Raw genomic sequence first — 18,434 nt, 5'->3', positions numbered from 1 at the left:
ATAATTACAAAAAATAAAATATATAATTTTTTTGGAGTTTTATTAGGTTAATTTTGAAAATTTCCTATTGATGGCTGATTTTCTTCAAAATAATTTTCAATATTTACATCAATATTGAATAAACTCAACATTTCGGGACTATAGTTGCTAGTTTCCAACCCCCTTCGTGATCGCACGTGTGTCAGCGATGCAATAAATGGACTCAAAGGAAGGCTGCCATCGTGTTGAAAAAGTGTTTATTTTGTATACACGAGAAGTCTTGAAAATCCTATGTACAGTCGGTAAAATTTTGTTTGCGGATACAATTGAATCAAAAGTTCAGCAGTTTTTGAAGTATTTTCGGCAAATTTCGGTTTCGATTGCCCCGTCTCCTGTCTGGCAGCAGTATAGCATAGTGATCATCAGCTCCCAACAGCATATCAATTTTTCCTGGTTTATTAAATGTTGGGTCCGCTAATTGAATGTTGTCTGGTAATGTGACTTTCTGCATTATTTGTTCTGTGGGTTGGTCACCTATTATGTGTGGCAATACAAATGCCTCAACTAGCATTGCGAACTTGTTGTATATTGACCTTACAACTAAGCTTATTCGCGCCTTGCTTATCTGTGGTTGACCACCCACTCAATTTATGTGCACATGAGTCTCGCTAATTTTTAACGATAATTTCTCTACCAGTTTCTCTGAGACGAGATTTACTTGTGAGCCGCTATCCAGGAGTGCTCGAAATTCTCCTTTCATTTCATTGATCCCTTTTACCACTACCTTGGCCGTTACCAACAGGGTATTTTCTGCCAATTCCATATGCAGATGCTGCAGAAGCAGATGTAGCAATTTGGTTGCCTGTTTCTAAATGCAACATTGTGTTATGTTTTTTATCGCATTTAAAGCATCCCCTCCAAGAGCATTTTTTTGCCATATGGTCCGGCTTGAAGCAATTGACACACAACTTGTGTCTGGAAGAGTTCGTGCTTTGCTCTTTCGCAGAAAGCACACAAGGTACTGTTTGTCCCAGATGCTGTTCCGCATGTCGTCCTTTGATTTGGTGTTTCAATGCTGCGATTTTCGTTTCTTGGTTTCCCAATCGCCTCTACTGTTAGGAAGCGCTGTTCCAAGAAGGATAGGAAGTCTTTTAATTCCTGCAGATCCTTTGTGTTGGAAAGAGAGTGCGTGGTTGAATCTATCCAATTTTCTTGTCATATGAAACATTATGACAGCATCTGACGATTCCATATTGACGCCTACATTTTTTAAGGCTTGCAATGATTCAAAAATGCTATCATGCAAATTCTTTATAGAAGCTGCATCATTTCCCACATTTGGGTAATCAAACAGCTTTGCCAGTATGGCTGTTACTAGAACTCGTTTCTTATTAAAACGTTCCTGCAACACTGACCAAGCAGTGTTGTAATTGGCTTCTGTCAGTTCCAGGTGCCGTCTCAATCTCTCTGCTTCTCCAGAAGGGTTTGATTTTAAGTACAACATTTTCTCTATCGTGGATACATTTGACACATGAACCACCTTTTTATAGATGTCATGAAATTGTTGCCATTTCAGATAATCCCCATCAAATTTTGTAATGGGAATTTTGGGTAGTTGAAATGATTATATCGATTGCAATACAGGCGGTGATTGTATCACTACATTTTCTGCTGGTGCCACACAGAATTTCAGCATTGTATTTTCTGCGGCCACAAACGTAGCTATATTATATCCGGCTTCGGTTGGATTTTCAGCTAGCCGATGAATCTCATAATGGATTTCTTCAATTTAAATCCATAATTTGTCAACTACCGATTTGTAATTCATTTTTTCTTCAGGCACAATTTGTCTTAATGTCCTGGACAACGAATCCAGCAGAGCACTTTGCTTGCGAACCCGTGGTTCGATCACGACTCGCTTTTCCTCTCGTTGGCGAGCTTGTCTCTCTAGTTTTATCTTTGCCAAATGGTCCCTCCAACTATATTAGTTACAACCGCTTTCATTTTGCTGAAATAGTCCGTTACAAAGTAGTCATCTTCAGTTAGCACGTTATTTAATTTGTCCATCAACTCCTGATGACTTTTCTCGAAGTTCTCTCACATGTATTCCAGGAGCTCAAGTTTCTCCTCGAAATAAGATGGATTCGTTTTCCTGGCGAAAGAATCATTTTTGGGTTTCCGAATGAAGGCCTGGATTGCCTCTCCTCGTTGTGTCTGCTGCTTATAAAACTCCTCCATATTCTTTTATATTCTTATGTAATTGCTTATATGTACTAGTACTTGAGTTTATTTATTTTGTCAAATACAGGGAACGCTCCGACTCGTTCCTAAAATTGTTCAGCAATAGCACAAATAAGAATAAGAAATAAATCGAAGTCGGCTTTTGATTAGTGTTTTAACAATAGTTTATTTTTATTTACAATATACCTATTCTTTTACACTGATAAATGCCACGACAGTGGAACCAATTTTTTTGAGTTTCTTTGTTTCAAAAATTGCTGACCAATGCCAAATTATATACTCGTGCGTACTACCTGGGTTACTGACCGAGTTAACTAGGTCAGATATTGCTGACGCCAGGGAATGCAACAGAGTTTATGAGTTGACTAAACTTTATTTTATATAAAAAAAAACTTTTTATGATTTGGTCGCCTCGTTGACACAAATCGTTGTTAAATGTTTTTGACAAAGTGATCGCCTAGTTGATCAACTTTTATTCAATGGGTATGCACTGCTACCCCTGCGGAAAACCAACTCCTAGTTTTCCAATAAATTGTTTTTATTCGCCAAGGTGGCTACGCAATGATTGCCAAGTTAATCAATTGCGATGTTTTTCGTCGGGACCCCAGATTGATGTGAAATGTTCATCAATTTGTGCCCTCGCTTAGGATTGATCTGTGTCCTAAGCGTGCAAAGAAAGTAGTCGTCTAGTTGACCAGTTTCATTGTTGTTGAGAGATTGGTCGCCTGAGTTGACCAAATATTCTCGCTTGATGACGGTTTCACCAAGTCTGTTACTCTTTCAACTTGGAGCCGCCAATGTTGGGGTCACCAAAATGTTCAATGAAAGACGTTAGTATTTCTTGAATTTATTAAATGTTTATTTATTTATATGTAAATAGGCACTAGCACATAAACCAGTGACTGAAAGTTGTCGCAACCAACACATAAATTGGGTGGACTTCGGAGTGCGATTACAAATGTAGAGATGGGGGCCAAAGATACAGCGATGCACACCCGATGTAGCTGCAATTGGGATCTGATCTTACTAAGAATAATGCATTTCTTTTATAGAACAAATAGCGAGCTCACCAGTGCATTGTTCGACATAGTGTTAGGTCAGCAAAATACGTCTTAATTGATATTAACTAACCATAGCAGCTTAATTAACTATTGTTTACTGCTGACCATATCAGATCTACTTATGACTGATGAGCCATCGATATCTATAATCGGGTAACATACTTAATTGACATACATTTCTATTTGTTTTATATTATAATTGTCTTAATGTTATCCTATTTTATATAATCTAAACACCAACAGATGTCTTGCCAGCCTTGGACCATCCAGTGGGCAGCCCTGCACTGAAGGTCCGCTTCAGGAAGCAACGAGGGGCCCTGCTGGCTCAGGTGAACAGCCCCCACTACCACCGTGGGCAGAGGCGTGCCGCATACGGGACAAAATTTGCAGATTAGAAGAGCTGCAGCACAAACAAAAGCAGTCAAAAAAGCAACAGCAGCAGATGCACCAATAAATAATTAAATAGAATTATTAAAAAAGAGTGCTAATTTGCAAGCAAGTAAGGGTAAGAGGCCCCTACAATAACCATACAAAATAATCCTATGAATAAAAAAAAAAACCAAAAACCAAAAATATATATTTATAATTTGCGGGAAACACAAGGGTTAAAGGCTAAGGTAGGCGAACTTTTTTTTGTTAGTGGGTGCCATTTACCAAGAAGAAAGTTTTTCTGCACTCCTACGAAACTTTTGGTCTCTCGAGCCGGATACCAATTTTTCCAATTTTTCAAGCTAAGTAATTTTTTCCTAAGTTATAGGTATTGGATTTACATATGAAGATTGGATACTCTGTATGTAGGGTACGCGTAAGCACTTCAGCAACCAGATGCTACAGGTGCCTGGAGTTTGGCCACGTGGCGGCAGCTTGCAACAGCACTATTGACAGGACAAATTGGTGCCTAAGATGCGGCGGTAAGGACCACGAGGGATTACCGAGCGTAAACACGTAGCAGGTAGTCAGCGGTGCCCCTCAAAAACGCAGGCCGAGCCCACGAAGTCGTCTCGACCAAGACGAAATGGTTAGCTTTACCCAGCTAAACTTAAACCATTGCAAAGCTGCCCATGAGCTACTCAAGCAGAGTGCGAGAGACCAAATTCGATGCGGCTGTAGTCAGCAAACCTTTTCGCAGGAAAACCTCACCCAATCAGACGAAAAGCGCGTCAAGTAAGGCCGGTATCTGGTCATGTGGCAACCCGCCCACGCAGCTCCTTGCCAGGCTAGCTGGTGAGCATTTCGTAAGGGCACAGGTCAACGGGATATGGCTGTACAGCTGCTATTTGCCACCCATTCGGTGCCTCGCAGACTTCTGCAAGGCGCTAGACGAACTGACGACCGACGCAAGGATACACAGACCCACCATAAACGCTGGGAACTTCAATGCATGGACACAGGAATGGGGAAGTCCTCCACAAATTTAATTTAGTTTAAATTAAATAAACAGGTTAAGTGCACGTAAATTACACAGGACATAAGGGAGAAGCTGCAAAGTGAAATGTATAGCTTAATGGAAAATAGGGATCGAAGCGAAGTGTGGCAATTTTTTTATAAAATAAGAAATGAAAATGGAGAAAAAATAGTTGACATTGTAGCCTGTAAGATGTCTCTGTCTGTTCAATGGTTCACAGGAAGTACTTCAAATTTAACCAAGCATAAGTGCTATTTGATTAGTGCTAGCAATACACAAAATGCTTCCCCGATTGATGTAAAATCAGAAACTAAGCAGAAGGGCGTTGCTGTTGCTTATGAATGGCGTCCATTAAAAATTATAGCAGATTCCGGCCTCAAGAAATTTTTATAACTTCTAATTAATGTTGGTGGCACTTATCGTTCTAGAATGGACGTAAATAAATTGTTAAAATAATAATTGTTAAATTGTTAATTAATGTAAAGCAAAATGAAAGAATGTCCGTTACAATTCACAGATCGGAGCCTTCGAGAATAATACAAAAGAGATAGACATACTGCTGTGCTTACATACATATTTTAACACTCCTTCTCAACGCAAAGTCTATCTTACAAAAAAAAAGATTATTTTAATTCCAACATTTCTGTAAACTTTACATGTTTGACCTTATATAAGTTCTTCGTTAAAATATCTGAGGTCATACTATCTGTGGGATTGTTTTTTATATCTGTTATATTATTCTTAAACATTTCCTTTACAAAATGATATTTTATTTCAATATGCTTGCCACGTGAATGAAATTTATCATCCTTAACAAGACGTTGTGCGCTCTGGTTGTCGCTATAGATTAGCAGTTCGCTGACGGCCCGAATCCCATCTCGTTGAACAGCTGTCTAATGTATACGGCTTCTTTCGCTGCTGTAGGAAGTGCTACGTACTCGGCCTCCGTGCTACTGAGGGCAACCAGATTTTGCTTCTTTGATTCCCATTACACCGCCGTTTCAGATATTGCTTCTTTGATTCCCATTGCACCGCCGCTCCAGCAATAAAGAATGACCAACCTGTAAATGACTTCCGATCGTTGCTATCGCCAGCACACTCCGCATCAACAAAACAGTGAATAGGTGCACCCGTTTTGTTATTTATTTATTTATTTTGTGAGCCGCTATCCAGGAGTGCTCGATATTCTCCTTTCTTTTCATTGATCCCTTTTACCACTACCTTGGCCGTTACCAACAGGGTATTTTCTGCCAATTCCATATGCAGATGCTGCAGAAGCAGATGTAGCAATTTGGTTGCCTGTTTCTAAATGCAACATTGTGTTATGTTTTTTATCGCATTTAAAGCATCCCCTCCAAGAGCATTTTTTTGCCATATGGTCCGGCTTGAAGCAATTGACACACAACTTGTGTCTGGAAGAGTTCGTGCTTTGCTCTTTCGCAGAAAGCACACAAGGTACTGTTTGTCCCAGATGCTGTTCCGCATGTCGTCCTTTGATTTGGTGTTTCAATGCTGCGATTTTCGTTTCTTGGTTTCCCAATCGCCTCTACTGTTAGGAAGCGCTGTTCCAAGAAGGATAGGAAGTCTTTTAATTCCTGCAGATCCTTTGTGTTGGAAAGAGAGTGCGTGGTTGAATCTATCCAATTTTCTTGTCATATGAAACATTATGACAGCATCTGACGATTCCATATTGACGCCTACATTTTTTAAGGCTTGCAATGATTCAAAAATGCTATCATGCAAATTCTTTATAGAAGCTGCGTCATTTCCCACATTTGGGTAATCAAACAGCTTTGCCAGTATGGCTGTTACTAGAACTCGTTTCTTATTAAAACGTTCCTGCAACACTGACCAAGCAGTGTTGTAATTGGCTTCTGTCAGTTCCAGGTGCCGTCTCAATCTCTCTGCTTCTCCAGAAGGGTTTGATTTTAAGTACAACATTTTCTCTATCGTGGATACATTTGACACATGAACCACCTTTTTATAGATGTCATGAAATTGTTGCCATTTCAGATAATCCCCATCAAATTTTGTAATGGGAATTTTGGGTAGTTGAAATGATTATATCGATTGCAATACAGGCGGTGATTGTATCACTACATTTTCTGCTGGTGCCACACAGAATTTCAGCATTGTATTTTCTGCGGCCACAAACGTAGCTATATTATATCCGGCTTCGGTTGGATTTTCAGCTAGCCGATGAATCTCATAATGGATTTCTTCAATTTAAATCCATAATTTGTCAACTACCGATTTGTAATTCATTTTTTCTTCAGGCACAATTTGTCTTAATGTCCTGGACAACGAATCCAGCAGAGCACTTTGCTTGCGAACCCGTGGTTCGATCACGACTCGCTTTTCCTCTCGTTGGCGAGCTTGTCTCTCTAGTTTTATCTTTGCCAAATGGTCCCTCCAATCTTCCACTATATTAGTTACAACCGCTTTCATTTTGCTGAAATAGTCCGTTACAAAGTAGTCATCTTCAGTTAGCACGTTATTTAATTTGTCCATCAACTCCTGATGACTTTTCTCGAAGTTCTCTCACATGTATTCCAGGAGCTCAAGTTTCTCCTCGAAATAAGATGGATTCGTTTTCCTGGCGAAAGAATCATTTTTGGGTTTCCGAATGAAGGCCTGGATTGCCTCTCCTCGTTGTGTCTGCTGCTTATAAAACTCCTCCATATTCTTTTATATTCTTATGTAATTGCTTATATGTACTAGTACTTGAGTTTATTTATTTTGTCAAATACAGGGAACGCTCCGACTCGTTCCTAAAATTGTTCAGCAATAGCACAAATAAGAATAAGAAATAAATCGAAGTCGGCTTTTGATTAGTGTTTTAACAATAGTTTATTTTTATTTACAATATACCTATTCTTTTACACTGATAAATGCCACGACAGTGGAACCAATTTTTTTGAGTTTCTTTGTTTCAAAAATTGCTGACCAATGCCAAATTATATACTCGTGCGTACTACCTGGGTTACTGACCGAGTTAACTAGGTCAGATATTGCTGACGCCAGGGAATGCAACAGAGTTTATGAGTTGACCAAACTTTATTTTATATAAAAAAAAACTTTTTATGATTTGGTCGCCTTGTTGACACAAATCGTTGTTAAATGTTTTTGACAAAGTGATCGTCTAGTTGATCAACTTTTATTCAATGGGTATGCACTGCTACCCCTGCGGAAAACCAACTCCTAGTTTTCCAATAAATTGTTTTTATTCGCCAAGGTGGCTACGCAATGATTGCCAAGTTAATCAATTGCGATGTTTTTCGTCGGGACCCCAGATTGATGTGAAATATTCATCAATTTGTGCCCTCGCTTAGGATTGATCTGTGTCCTAAGCGTGCAAAGAAAGTAGTCGTCTAGTTGACCAGTTTCATTGTTGTTGAGAGATTGGTCGCCTGAGTTGACCAAATATTCTCGCTTGATGACGGTTTCACCAAGTCTGTTACTCTTTCAACTTGGAGCCGCCAATGTTGGGGTCACCAAAATGTTCAATGAAAGACGTTAGTATTTCTTGAATTTATTAAATGTTTATTTATTTATATGTAAATAGGCACTAGCACATAAACCAGTGACTGAAAGTTGTCGCAACCAACACATAAATTGGGTGGACTTCGGAGTGCGATTACAAATGTAGAGATGGGGGCCAAAGATACAGCGATGCACACCCGATGTAGCTGCAATTGGGATCTGATCTTACTAAGAATAATGCATTTCTTTTATAGAACAAATAGCGAGCTCACCAGTGCATTGTTCGACATAGTGTTAGGTCAGCAAAATACGTCTTAATTGATATTAACTAACCATAGCATCTTAATTAACTATTGTTTACTGCTGACCATATCAGATCTACTTATGACTGATGAGCCATCGATATCTATAATCGGGTAACATACTTAATTGACATACATTTCCATTTGTTTTATATTATAATTGTCTTAATGTTATCCTATTTTATATAATCTAAACACCAACAGATGTCTTGCCAGCCTTGGACCATCCAGTGGGCAGCCCTGCACTGAAGGTCCGCTTCAGGAAGCAACGAGGGGCCCTGCTGGCTCAGGTGAACAGCCCCCACTACCACCGTGGGCAGAGGCGTGCCGCATACGGGACAAAATTTGCAGATTAGAAGAGCTGCAGCACAAACAAAAGCAGTCAAAAAAGCAACAGCAGCAGATGCACCAATAAATAATTAAATAGAATTATTAAAAAAGAGTGCTAATTTGCAAGCAAGTAAGGGTAAGAGGCTCCTACAATAACCATACAAAATAATCCTATGAATAAAAAAAAAAACCAAAAACCAAAAATATATATTTATATTATGCGGGAAACACAAGGGTTAAAGGCTGAGGTAGGCGAACTTTTTTTTGTTAGTGGGTGCCATTTACCAAGAAGAAAGTTTTTCTGCATTCCTACGAAACTTTTGGTCTCTCGAGCCGGATACCAATTTTTCCAATTTTTCAAGCTAAGTAATTTTTTCCTAAGTTATAGGTATTGGATTTACATATGAAGATTGGATACTCTGTATGTAGGGTACGCGTAAGCACTTCAGCAACCAGATGCTACAGGTGCCTGGAGTTTGGCCACGTGGCGGCAGCTTGCAACAGCACTATTGACAGGACAAATTGGTGCCTAAGATGCGGCGGTAAGGACCACGAGGGATTACCGAGCGTAAACACGTAGCAGGTAGTCAGCGGTGCCCCTCAAAAACGCAGGCCGAGCCCACGAAGTCGTCTCGACCAAGACGAAATGGTTAGCTTTACCCAGCTAAACTTAAACCATTGCAAAGCTGCCCATGAGCTACTCAAGCAGAGTGCGAGAGACCAAATTCGATGCGGCTGTAGTCAGCAAACCTTTTCGCAGGAAAACCTCACCCAATCAGACGTAAAGCGCGTCAAGTAAGGCCGGTATCTGGTCATGTGGCAACCCGCCCACGCAGCTCCTTGCCAGGCTAGCTGGTGAGCATTTCGTAAGGGCACAGGTCAACGGGATATGGCTGTACAGCTGCTATTTGCCACCCATTCGGTGCCTCGCAGACTTCTGCAAGGCGCTAGACGAACTGACGACCGACGCAAGGATACACAGACCCACCATAAACGCTGGGAACTTCAATGCATGGACACAGGAATGGGGAAGTCCTCCACAAATTTAATTTAGTTTAAATTAAATAAACAGGTTAAGTGCACGTAAATTACACAGGACATAAGGGAGAAGCTGCAAAGTGAAATGTATAGCTTAATGGAAAATAGGGATCGAAGCGAAGTGTGGCAATTTTTTTATAAAATAAGAAATGAAAATGGAGAAGAAATAGTTGACATTGTAGCCTGTAAGATGTCTCTGTCTGTTCAATGGTTCACAGGAAGTACTTCAAATTTAACCAAGCATAAGTGCTATTTGATTAGTGCTAGCAATACACAAAATGCTTCCCCGATTGATGTAAAATCAGAAACTAAGCAGAAGGGCGTTGCTGTTGCTTATGAATGGCGTCCATTAAAAATTATAGCAGATTCCGGCCTCAAGAAATTTTTATAACTTCTAATTAATGTTGGTGGCACTTATCGTTCTAGAATGGACGTAAATAAATTGTTAAAATAATAATTGTTAAATTGTTAATTAATGTAAAGCAAAATGAAAGAATGTCCGTTACAATTCACAGATCGGAGCATTCGAGAATAATACAAAAGAGATAGACATACTGCTGTGCTTACATACATATTTTAACACTCCTTCTCAACGCAAAGTCTATCTTACAAAAAAAAAGATTATTTTAATTCCAACATTTCTGTAAACTTTACATGTTTGACCTTATATAAGTTCTTCGTTAAAATATCTGAGGTCATACTATCTGTGGGATTGTTTTTTATATCTGTTATATTATTCTTAAACATTTCCTTTACAAAATGATATTTTATTTCAATATGCTTGCCACGTGAATGAAATTTATCATCCTTAACAAGACGTTGTGCGCTCTGGTTGTCGCTATAGATTAGCAGCTTCGCTGACGGCCCGAATCCCATCTCGTTGAACAGCTGTCTAATGTATACGGCTTCTTTCGCTGCTGTAGGAAGTGCTACGTACTCGGCCTCCGTGCTACTGAGGGCAACCAGATTTTGCTTCTTTGATTCCCATTACACCGCCGTTTCAGATATTGCTTCTTTGATTCCCATTGCACCGCCGCTCCAGCAATAAAGAATGACCAACCTGTAAATGACTTCCGATCGTTGCTATCGCCAGCACACTCCGCATCAACAAAACAGTGAATAGGTGCACCCGTTTTGTTATTTATTTATTTATTTACGTCAACTAACACAGCAGTCGACGAAAAAGCTTAAGCTAAAGACAGATAGTAATTAATTGAAAAAGATAGCTTAGCTATATACACAACTAAACATCCCCGACCCGGTGGAGGTGTTTTATTTGCATAAGGTGCCAGCTATGCCCCGATTCACAGCCAATGTGGTCAGGGATGAGTTGCAACCAATCCAAGTCCAGAATATTATTACTGGTTTCGCTGTAGATGATTAAAAAGTATAGCGCGAAGAGAAGTGACAGAAAGATGAGGAGAAATTAGGTGAGAAAGGTTGTTAAAAGATTGGCAAAGAACACGAAAAGGTTCGTGAAGAGAGTAGTTAGTCAGACATCTACTAAGGTGAATAGGAAAAAAGTTTCTGGTCCGACGTGAGGGAACACAAAAATATAGTGTATCTAGTAAATTGGTAGAAATGACTTCGCCGTTGCCTAGTTTATGGAGAAAGAGAATGCCAAAAACGAGCCTACAGTTGTAAAGTGAAGGAAGATTAATAAGAAGAAGTCTGCTAGAATAAGAAGGTAGGCGAAGACTCGGGTCCCAATTAAGACCGCGTAACGCAAACTTAAGGAATTGCTTCTGTACCGATTCAATACTACGCTGGTGAACATCATATTGCGGATTCCACACTGGCGAGCAATATTCTAGAGTAGGGCGAACTAACGAAGTGTATAAAACCTTTGTTACATAGGGATCAAATTCTTTGGCCCAACGTTTAATGAAGCCAAGAAGGCTGCATGCTCTATTGACAATAGAAGAAATATGAACAATTAATGAAAATTTTGGGTCAAACATCACGCCTAAGTCTTTGAACGATGGTACACAATCTAACATAACAGACTTAACAGAGTAATGAGCTAGGAACGGAGACAAACGACTGAAAGTCATAAAAGAACACTTAGAGGCATTAAGGTGTAATTTATTAACGTGGCACCAATCACAGAACGCATCGAGATCTGATTGCAAGTACTGTTGGAAAGAAGGATCATTATAGGAATAACAAATCTTGACGTCATCCGCAAACATAAGCACGCGTGAATAAGCCAAGGCCAAAGGCAAATCATTTATAAACAGTGTAAATAACAGTGGGCCCAGATGACTGCTTCGGGGTACACCTGACGTAACTCGAACAGTTTTAGATATCGAGGAACGAAAAGACACCTTTTGGGTTCTGCCAATAAGATACGACTTTAACCAAGCCAACAGTTTTGGGGAAAAACCCATTATGTTAAGTTTCGCGAGAAGCACAGAATGATCAACCGTATCGAAAGCCTTACTAAAGTCAGTATAAATAACATCAGTTTGACACTTTTTACGGAAGCCATGGTGTACAAGGGTAGTCAATTCTAAAAGGTTAGTAAGCGACCAACGACCTTTCATGAATCCATGCTGACAAGGAGAAATAGTGGATCTGGATAGGTGTTGAAGGGAAGACGTAATAATTTTCTCAAACAGCTTTGGTATTGCCGAAAGTTTGGCAATGCCACGGTAGTTAGAAACATCCGATTTGCTACCCTTTTTAAAAAGCGGAATAATAAAAGACTCCTTCCAAATATCGGGAAAGGTACAAGTCTCACTCGATATATAGAATAACCGAGATAAAGGCTTAGATAGGGAATTCGAACACATTTTAAGGATGCAACTAGGTATATTATCAGGAGCGCGAACGAAGGAAGACGTCATAGATGACAAGCTAGAGATAATACAGTCTTCAGTAATACTAGGAAAAAACATACAATTTAAATGTGGGATTGAAAAGGGATAGGGTGTGGGTTCCGAAACAGTAGTAGAATAAGTCGACTGAAAGAATTTAGCAAACAGATCTGCAATATCTGAATCATTATTAGCAGTCTGGTCATTAAGTCTGAAGGTGGAGAGTAGTACATTAGAGCGTCTTTTGGAATTAACAAAGTTATAAAATCTTTTGGGGGTTCTTATAAAATTCAACCTTACAGCGAACGATATAATTATTGTAGCATTGAGTGTTTAAAACACAAAATTGAGATTTGGCTATACAGTAATTTGCATAGTCAAGTCGTGAAACAGTTTTTTTAAATCTTTTAAAATATCTCGATTTAATGTTACGGAGATTAGAGAGCCTACGTGTGAACCAGACTGGCGCGCTAGAGGCGGTAGAGACATTCACATAAGGAACGCATTTATCAATTAGAGAATTAAGAGCAGAGTAGAAAAACTTCACTGCACAATCTATATCGCAGCACTCAAATAGAAATGACCAATCAAAAGAGAAACAAGGGCTGTTAAGAAGATTGAAATTTGTTTTACGAAAACATCTACGACGAGAATTAGCGATATTATTAAATGAATTAGTAACGGAATTGTAAGAAATGGTAAGTTCAATGGTAGGGTGATAGGGATCTTCAGGTTTCACTAGGGGCTGTGTTCGGGATACAGCACTAACAGTGGGATCAGAAACAAAAAAAAAATCAAGGATTATTTTAGAAAAGTTAAGGAAAGAATTCAACTGATATAGCGGACATTCAAGTAGGCTATCAAGAAAAACATGTTGAGATGAAGGAATTAAGAAAGATAGATTATCATCAACAAGCCAAGAAATATTAGGCAAGTTAAAATCACCTAAAACTATAAGGAAATCGCGATCTTTAAGACGATTGTTTGCAAAGCATCAGCATGGTGCATATAGGTCGTTATATCAGAAGCTGGAGGAATATATGAACAAGAAATATATAAGCTAAAGTTGGAACATGTAATTTCGACGCAAATAAACTCAACACCTAAGGGCAGATCAATCGGCACAACACTTGAACACAGATTCGAGTTAACAGCAATGAGTACTCCACCGCCACGACGCCCAACATGATCAAGCCTATAAGAAAGAAAGTTATTGGAAAGAATTTCATTATCCAAAACAGAGGAGTTAAGCCAAGTTTCAGAGAAAGCTAATATGTCAGGTTTGGTTATCACAGAACAGGTTCGAGAGCTTGGTAAGAAGTCCTCTTACATTTTGAAGATAATGAGGAAGGTGGACAGGCAACGGACGGGAGCGCTTATTGGGCGCAAATTCATGTACAACTAGGCCCTCTGGCCAGAAATTAGTGTCAACCATAGCTGAGAAATACTCATTAGGTACTGTAATTTTAAAAGAGGAGATTTCGCGAGGCCTAGAAAACTTAAACTTTTGAATTAAAACTTTAGCAGGGCATATATTACTAATGTAAGCTGCCACAGACGACTCAGAAGTATCAGGAGCAAGCCTAGAGATAAATAATTGTTTACGATGAGGCACTACAGTTAGTGGAGGCGGAGGAGCATTGGGATCCGCAAGTGATTGAGAGTCAGCATGATCCTGTAATTGATCAGAGTTCCCGTGAGGGTTAGATTGAGGTACACCAGGGCTTGTAATGGGTACTTCAATCTGAAAAGAAGAGCATAAAGAGGGACAAGAAGATGGTGTAGGCGAAAGTAAAATGGGAGACGATGTAAAAGAGAGTGCTGGCGACTTCTTACGAGGCAACTCAAGGGTGCATTTCTTGGGCAACTTCTCAGAAGGTGGAACAAACTTGAATTGCGACAATAAATGTACGCTAGAGTCACACTCGTTAGACAGCTGTTTGACCAGTTTGTTTAAAGAAAGAAACTTTAAACGAATATCCCTATACATACGGCTAAAATCAAGCTGCTGGCTGGCACAAGATGGGCAAGTCCAGCGCATTAAGCCAAGCTCAGGCTTAGACACAGACAAACCAGAAAATTTGTCGTAGTCGCGGCCATTGAGGCCAGCACATTTTAAGTGAATAAGATTATCGCAAAGCCAACAAGATATTGCTCTATACTGATCATCAAAACGATCAGAATGCTTGCAAGTAGGTAGACAACAAGCCATTATAAAGCCAAAAGAAACACACGGCAAAAAAAAATAAATAAATTTATATATATAAGAATAAATAGAAAAATTTAAATACACAGCACAAAGATAATTATCGATAAGAAATCAATAATTACAAATAATACAAAAATAGCTAGAGTGCACAGCACAAGAGAGAGTGCAAGAACAGTTATAGGCCGAGCTTTGAGAGGCGGCCTTACAAAAGTGATTACGCGGGAGAGAAGCTGAGCACAAGCACAAAGCAGATAGAACAACAAAGCCACTAGCACTGATGGTATGATGGGGGCGATGAGGGGAGCAACTGCAGAAGCAATGACGATAGAGAAAAAAAATAAAAAGAAAAAAATTAAATGCACCAAACACTAATCACGAAACAGAAAAACTGTTTAAACTATTTAATTTGGCGAATTATGGAAATAAAACACAAGGGTGTCAATCGAACAACACCAGTGAAAGCGTAAAAAAACTAAGCACAATTAAAACTGAGAGAAAAACAATAAATATTAATAAAAACTCAGGAGCTATGCAAAAACACGACCGTCACGTCAGAGAGCAGAAGCTTTTTTTTTTTTTTTTATAGTGAAGTTTCACATCTGAGGTACCTCTTAAATATCTCAATACCCGCTTGTCTGCAACCTCATGTTCCTTGTGCGGATCTGCATTTCTCTGCGCCAACTTAGCCACAGAGTGCTATATATCTGGCCGTGTAGTCAACGCCAAATACAATATCCACCTGACCGCAATCATCGCAATCGTACTTCGTCTGGAACCCACTTTTTAGCGGAGTCGCGTTCGGCTTGCAGTCCTGCATACCATATTCATGCAACAAGCTTTCGACGTTTTCCTTAATGCCAGTCTTGCCATCTTGCTCGATTTCCATCCCCAAAAAATTATGGAGTTCACCGACGTCGACCACATCAAATTCGTTTGATATGAGCTGCGTTATATAGTACATGCAAGTATAAACATATACAACAATAATAGATAAATACCCATTGACTCTGCTCGTGTATATACACGGCTCGCTTGTACACGGAACGAAACCAATCTTCAAAAGAATGCTGTCTAGCTTTTGGTTCCACTCACGCCCACTCTGTTTTAAGCCGTACAACGAATTCTGAAGCTTGAGTACGCGCTTGGAATGATCAGCATCGATCAAGCCTTCAGGTTGTCGCATATAAAGGTCATCTTGGAGGCCTCTATTGAGTTATCATCTCAATAGCACCATCTGGTGCAAGTGCATCTCGTGCTCCACCGCCAACGCAATCACCAGTCTGATTGAGGAATAACGTGCTACCGGGGAAAGGGTTTCCTTGTAGTTAATACCATATTGTTGACCACACCCTATTGCGACCAATCTTGCCTTAAAACGCTGAACGTTGCCATTCTCATCTCGCTTGGTGGTAAAAACGCAAGGTTTACAACCAAAAACCTTTTGGTTTGCAGGAATATCAACCAAACTCCAAGTCTTAATATATTCCAGGTTGTCATACTCCTTCTGCATTGCTGATTTCCAATTTTCCGACTGCTCTGATTTAAATGCTTCATTTACACATGTAGGAACAATAACGTCTTTAGCATCTAGTACATTCAGCATATTGTATTCTTTTCGTGGACGACCAATACGCCCATTGCGAATAATCTTTGGTTTCCCTGGCCCTCTTCGGGTATTTGCTTGCTCCTTAGCATTTTCTTCGTCACCACTTTGCTTATAAACAATTGGACTTTGCAGCTCCACAGAATTTTCTTGGATTTCATCGTTATGCTCGCAATCAAGTTTTTGACCTGGCTGAAAGATTACCACATCTGACTCACATGATGATTCTCGACCGTGCTCTAACTCTTTCATGAACTTGTGCTTTAAAAACACGACATTTCGGGATACTACTACGGTCCTTTGACAGGGTTATAAAGGCGATAAGCCTTGGCAGTTTCGGAGTAACCTACCAAAATATGCTGCTTCCCTTTTTTCTGAAAACTTGTTCTTATGAGTTTTATCCAATACAAAAGCTATCATACCAAATACTTTAAGATGAGATACGCTCGGCTTTTTCCCATACCAAACATCGTATGGAGTATTGTGAGGCAAAGTTGCAGTTTCTGTTCTATTAAGCGAATATGCAGCCGTCATTATTGCCTCGCCCCAAAAAGGTTCGACAAGTCCAGCATGCACCATCATGCTTCGCGCCATCTCCACCAAGGTCCTATTGGCGCGTTCCACCACACCACCACACAGTGAGTTGTTTGTTAGGTCCATCAGCTCCCAAGTTTGATTTTTTCCAGAGCTTCAAACTCTTTGTCCATTGCCTCTCGCCACTGCGTTGCTTATGGCATCCTCGTAGTTCGATGAAACTGGCACCTCGCCAGCAACAATTGATCCAACTATAATATATTGTTTCCTCGGGCGTTCAGGTTTACCCGTTCTGATTACTCGTGGTCTGCCAGGTCCTACCTGCATTTTGCTTCATCTTCAGGTTTCTCCTCAGGTGCACTATGAAACGATTCATTACCAGTACCTAATTCAGAAGACTGTTCCTCTAATATATCGCTCACGCTTCCATCTATTTCCGGATTTGCATCTGTTATCTCATTTTGCCTATAGCGTCCAGGCAAATCAAACATAACTGTCGTACAATTAGTTGGCTATAAGAGATCTCTTTCATAAAAGAGAACATCTCTTCTTTCATCCACTTTGTGCGTTACTCCATCATACAATCGGTAACATTTTGCTTCTATTGAATACTAACCCATGCGATGTTCCTTTCCTTTTCGAAATTTACTCTTTTGATGACCCTTGGATAGCGCAACTGCAACAACAAAAAACTTTACTGACCATGCACGTATAACATGGAGTATTGGGCAAGAAGTTTGTCAAACTTAGCCCACGTACTATGTTCTTACTTGCGATTTGTGCAAGACTTGTATAATTAAGATCACCAAAGCGCTTGTGTCAATATGATACTTCTCCAACAGCAGCAAACAGATAATGACCTATGCCGTATGTTTTTCGAAATGTACAACACTGTTATATTTAATACACGCGCCACTGCCATAAAGTTTCCTGCCAACCCTGGTACATAAAGTACATTGTTCATCGGTAATTTACATATTCCAGTCCGAAAGGTGACTTTTCCTTTGCTTACCGCACGTAAATATCCTGCATCTGCCAGACTGATCTTCTCATCATGTACAGAGACATCCGAAAACATACTCTTATCCTAACACATATGACTCGTTGCACCAGAATCCAAGCACCATTTCTCTCTGCTTCTTGGCCATTCTCTTTCTTAGCAGTTAGACTTCTTCTTTCCGCTTCGTCCTTTAATTTGATGTATAGAATTTAAAAACTGGGCAAATCGTCGCGCGTCTCTATGCCGACAACGAAATGCTCATACACGTGGTAAACTAGATAACAATCTAACGCATCAGAGAAACCATTTGGATACCTTCAAATCCCTGCCCTTGGCCCAAAAACTTCTGAGAGGGGAGTGCCGAAAAACGCACGCAGAACAAAAGGAATAGCTTATTAGGGACTGACATAATGCGCGTGCCAGTACTTCA

Source organism: Drosophila willistoni, unplaced genomic scaffold (genome assembly GCF_018902025.1).
Source record: "Drosophila willistoni isolate 14030-0811.24 unplaced genomic scaffold, UCI_dwil_1.1 Seg171, whole genome shotgun sequence".
Taxonomy (NCBI): Eukaryota; Metazoa; Arthropoda; class Insecta; order Diptera; family Drosophilidae; genus Drosophila; species Drosophila willistoni.
The sequence above is the reverse complement of the archived record's forward strand: the minus strand, read 5'-3'. Positions refer to the sequence as shown.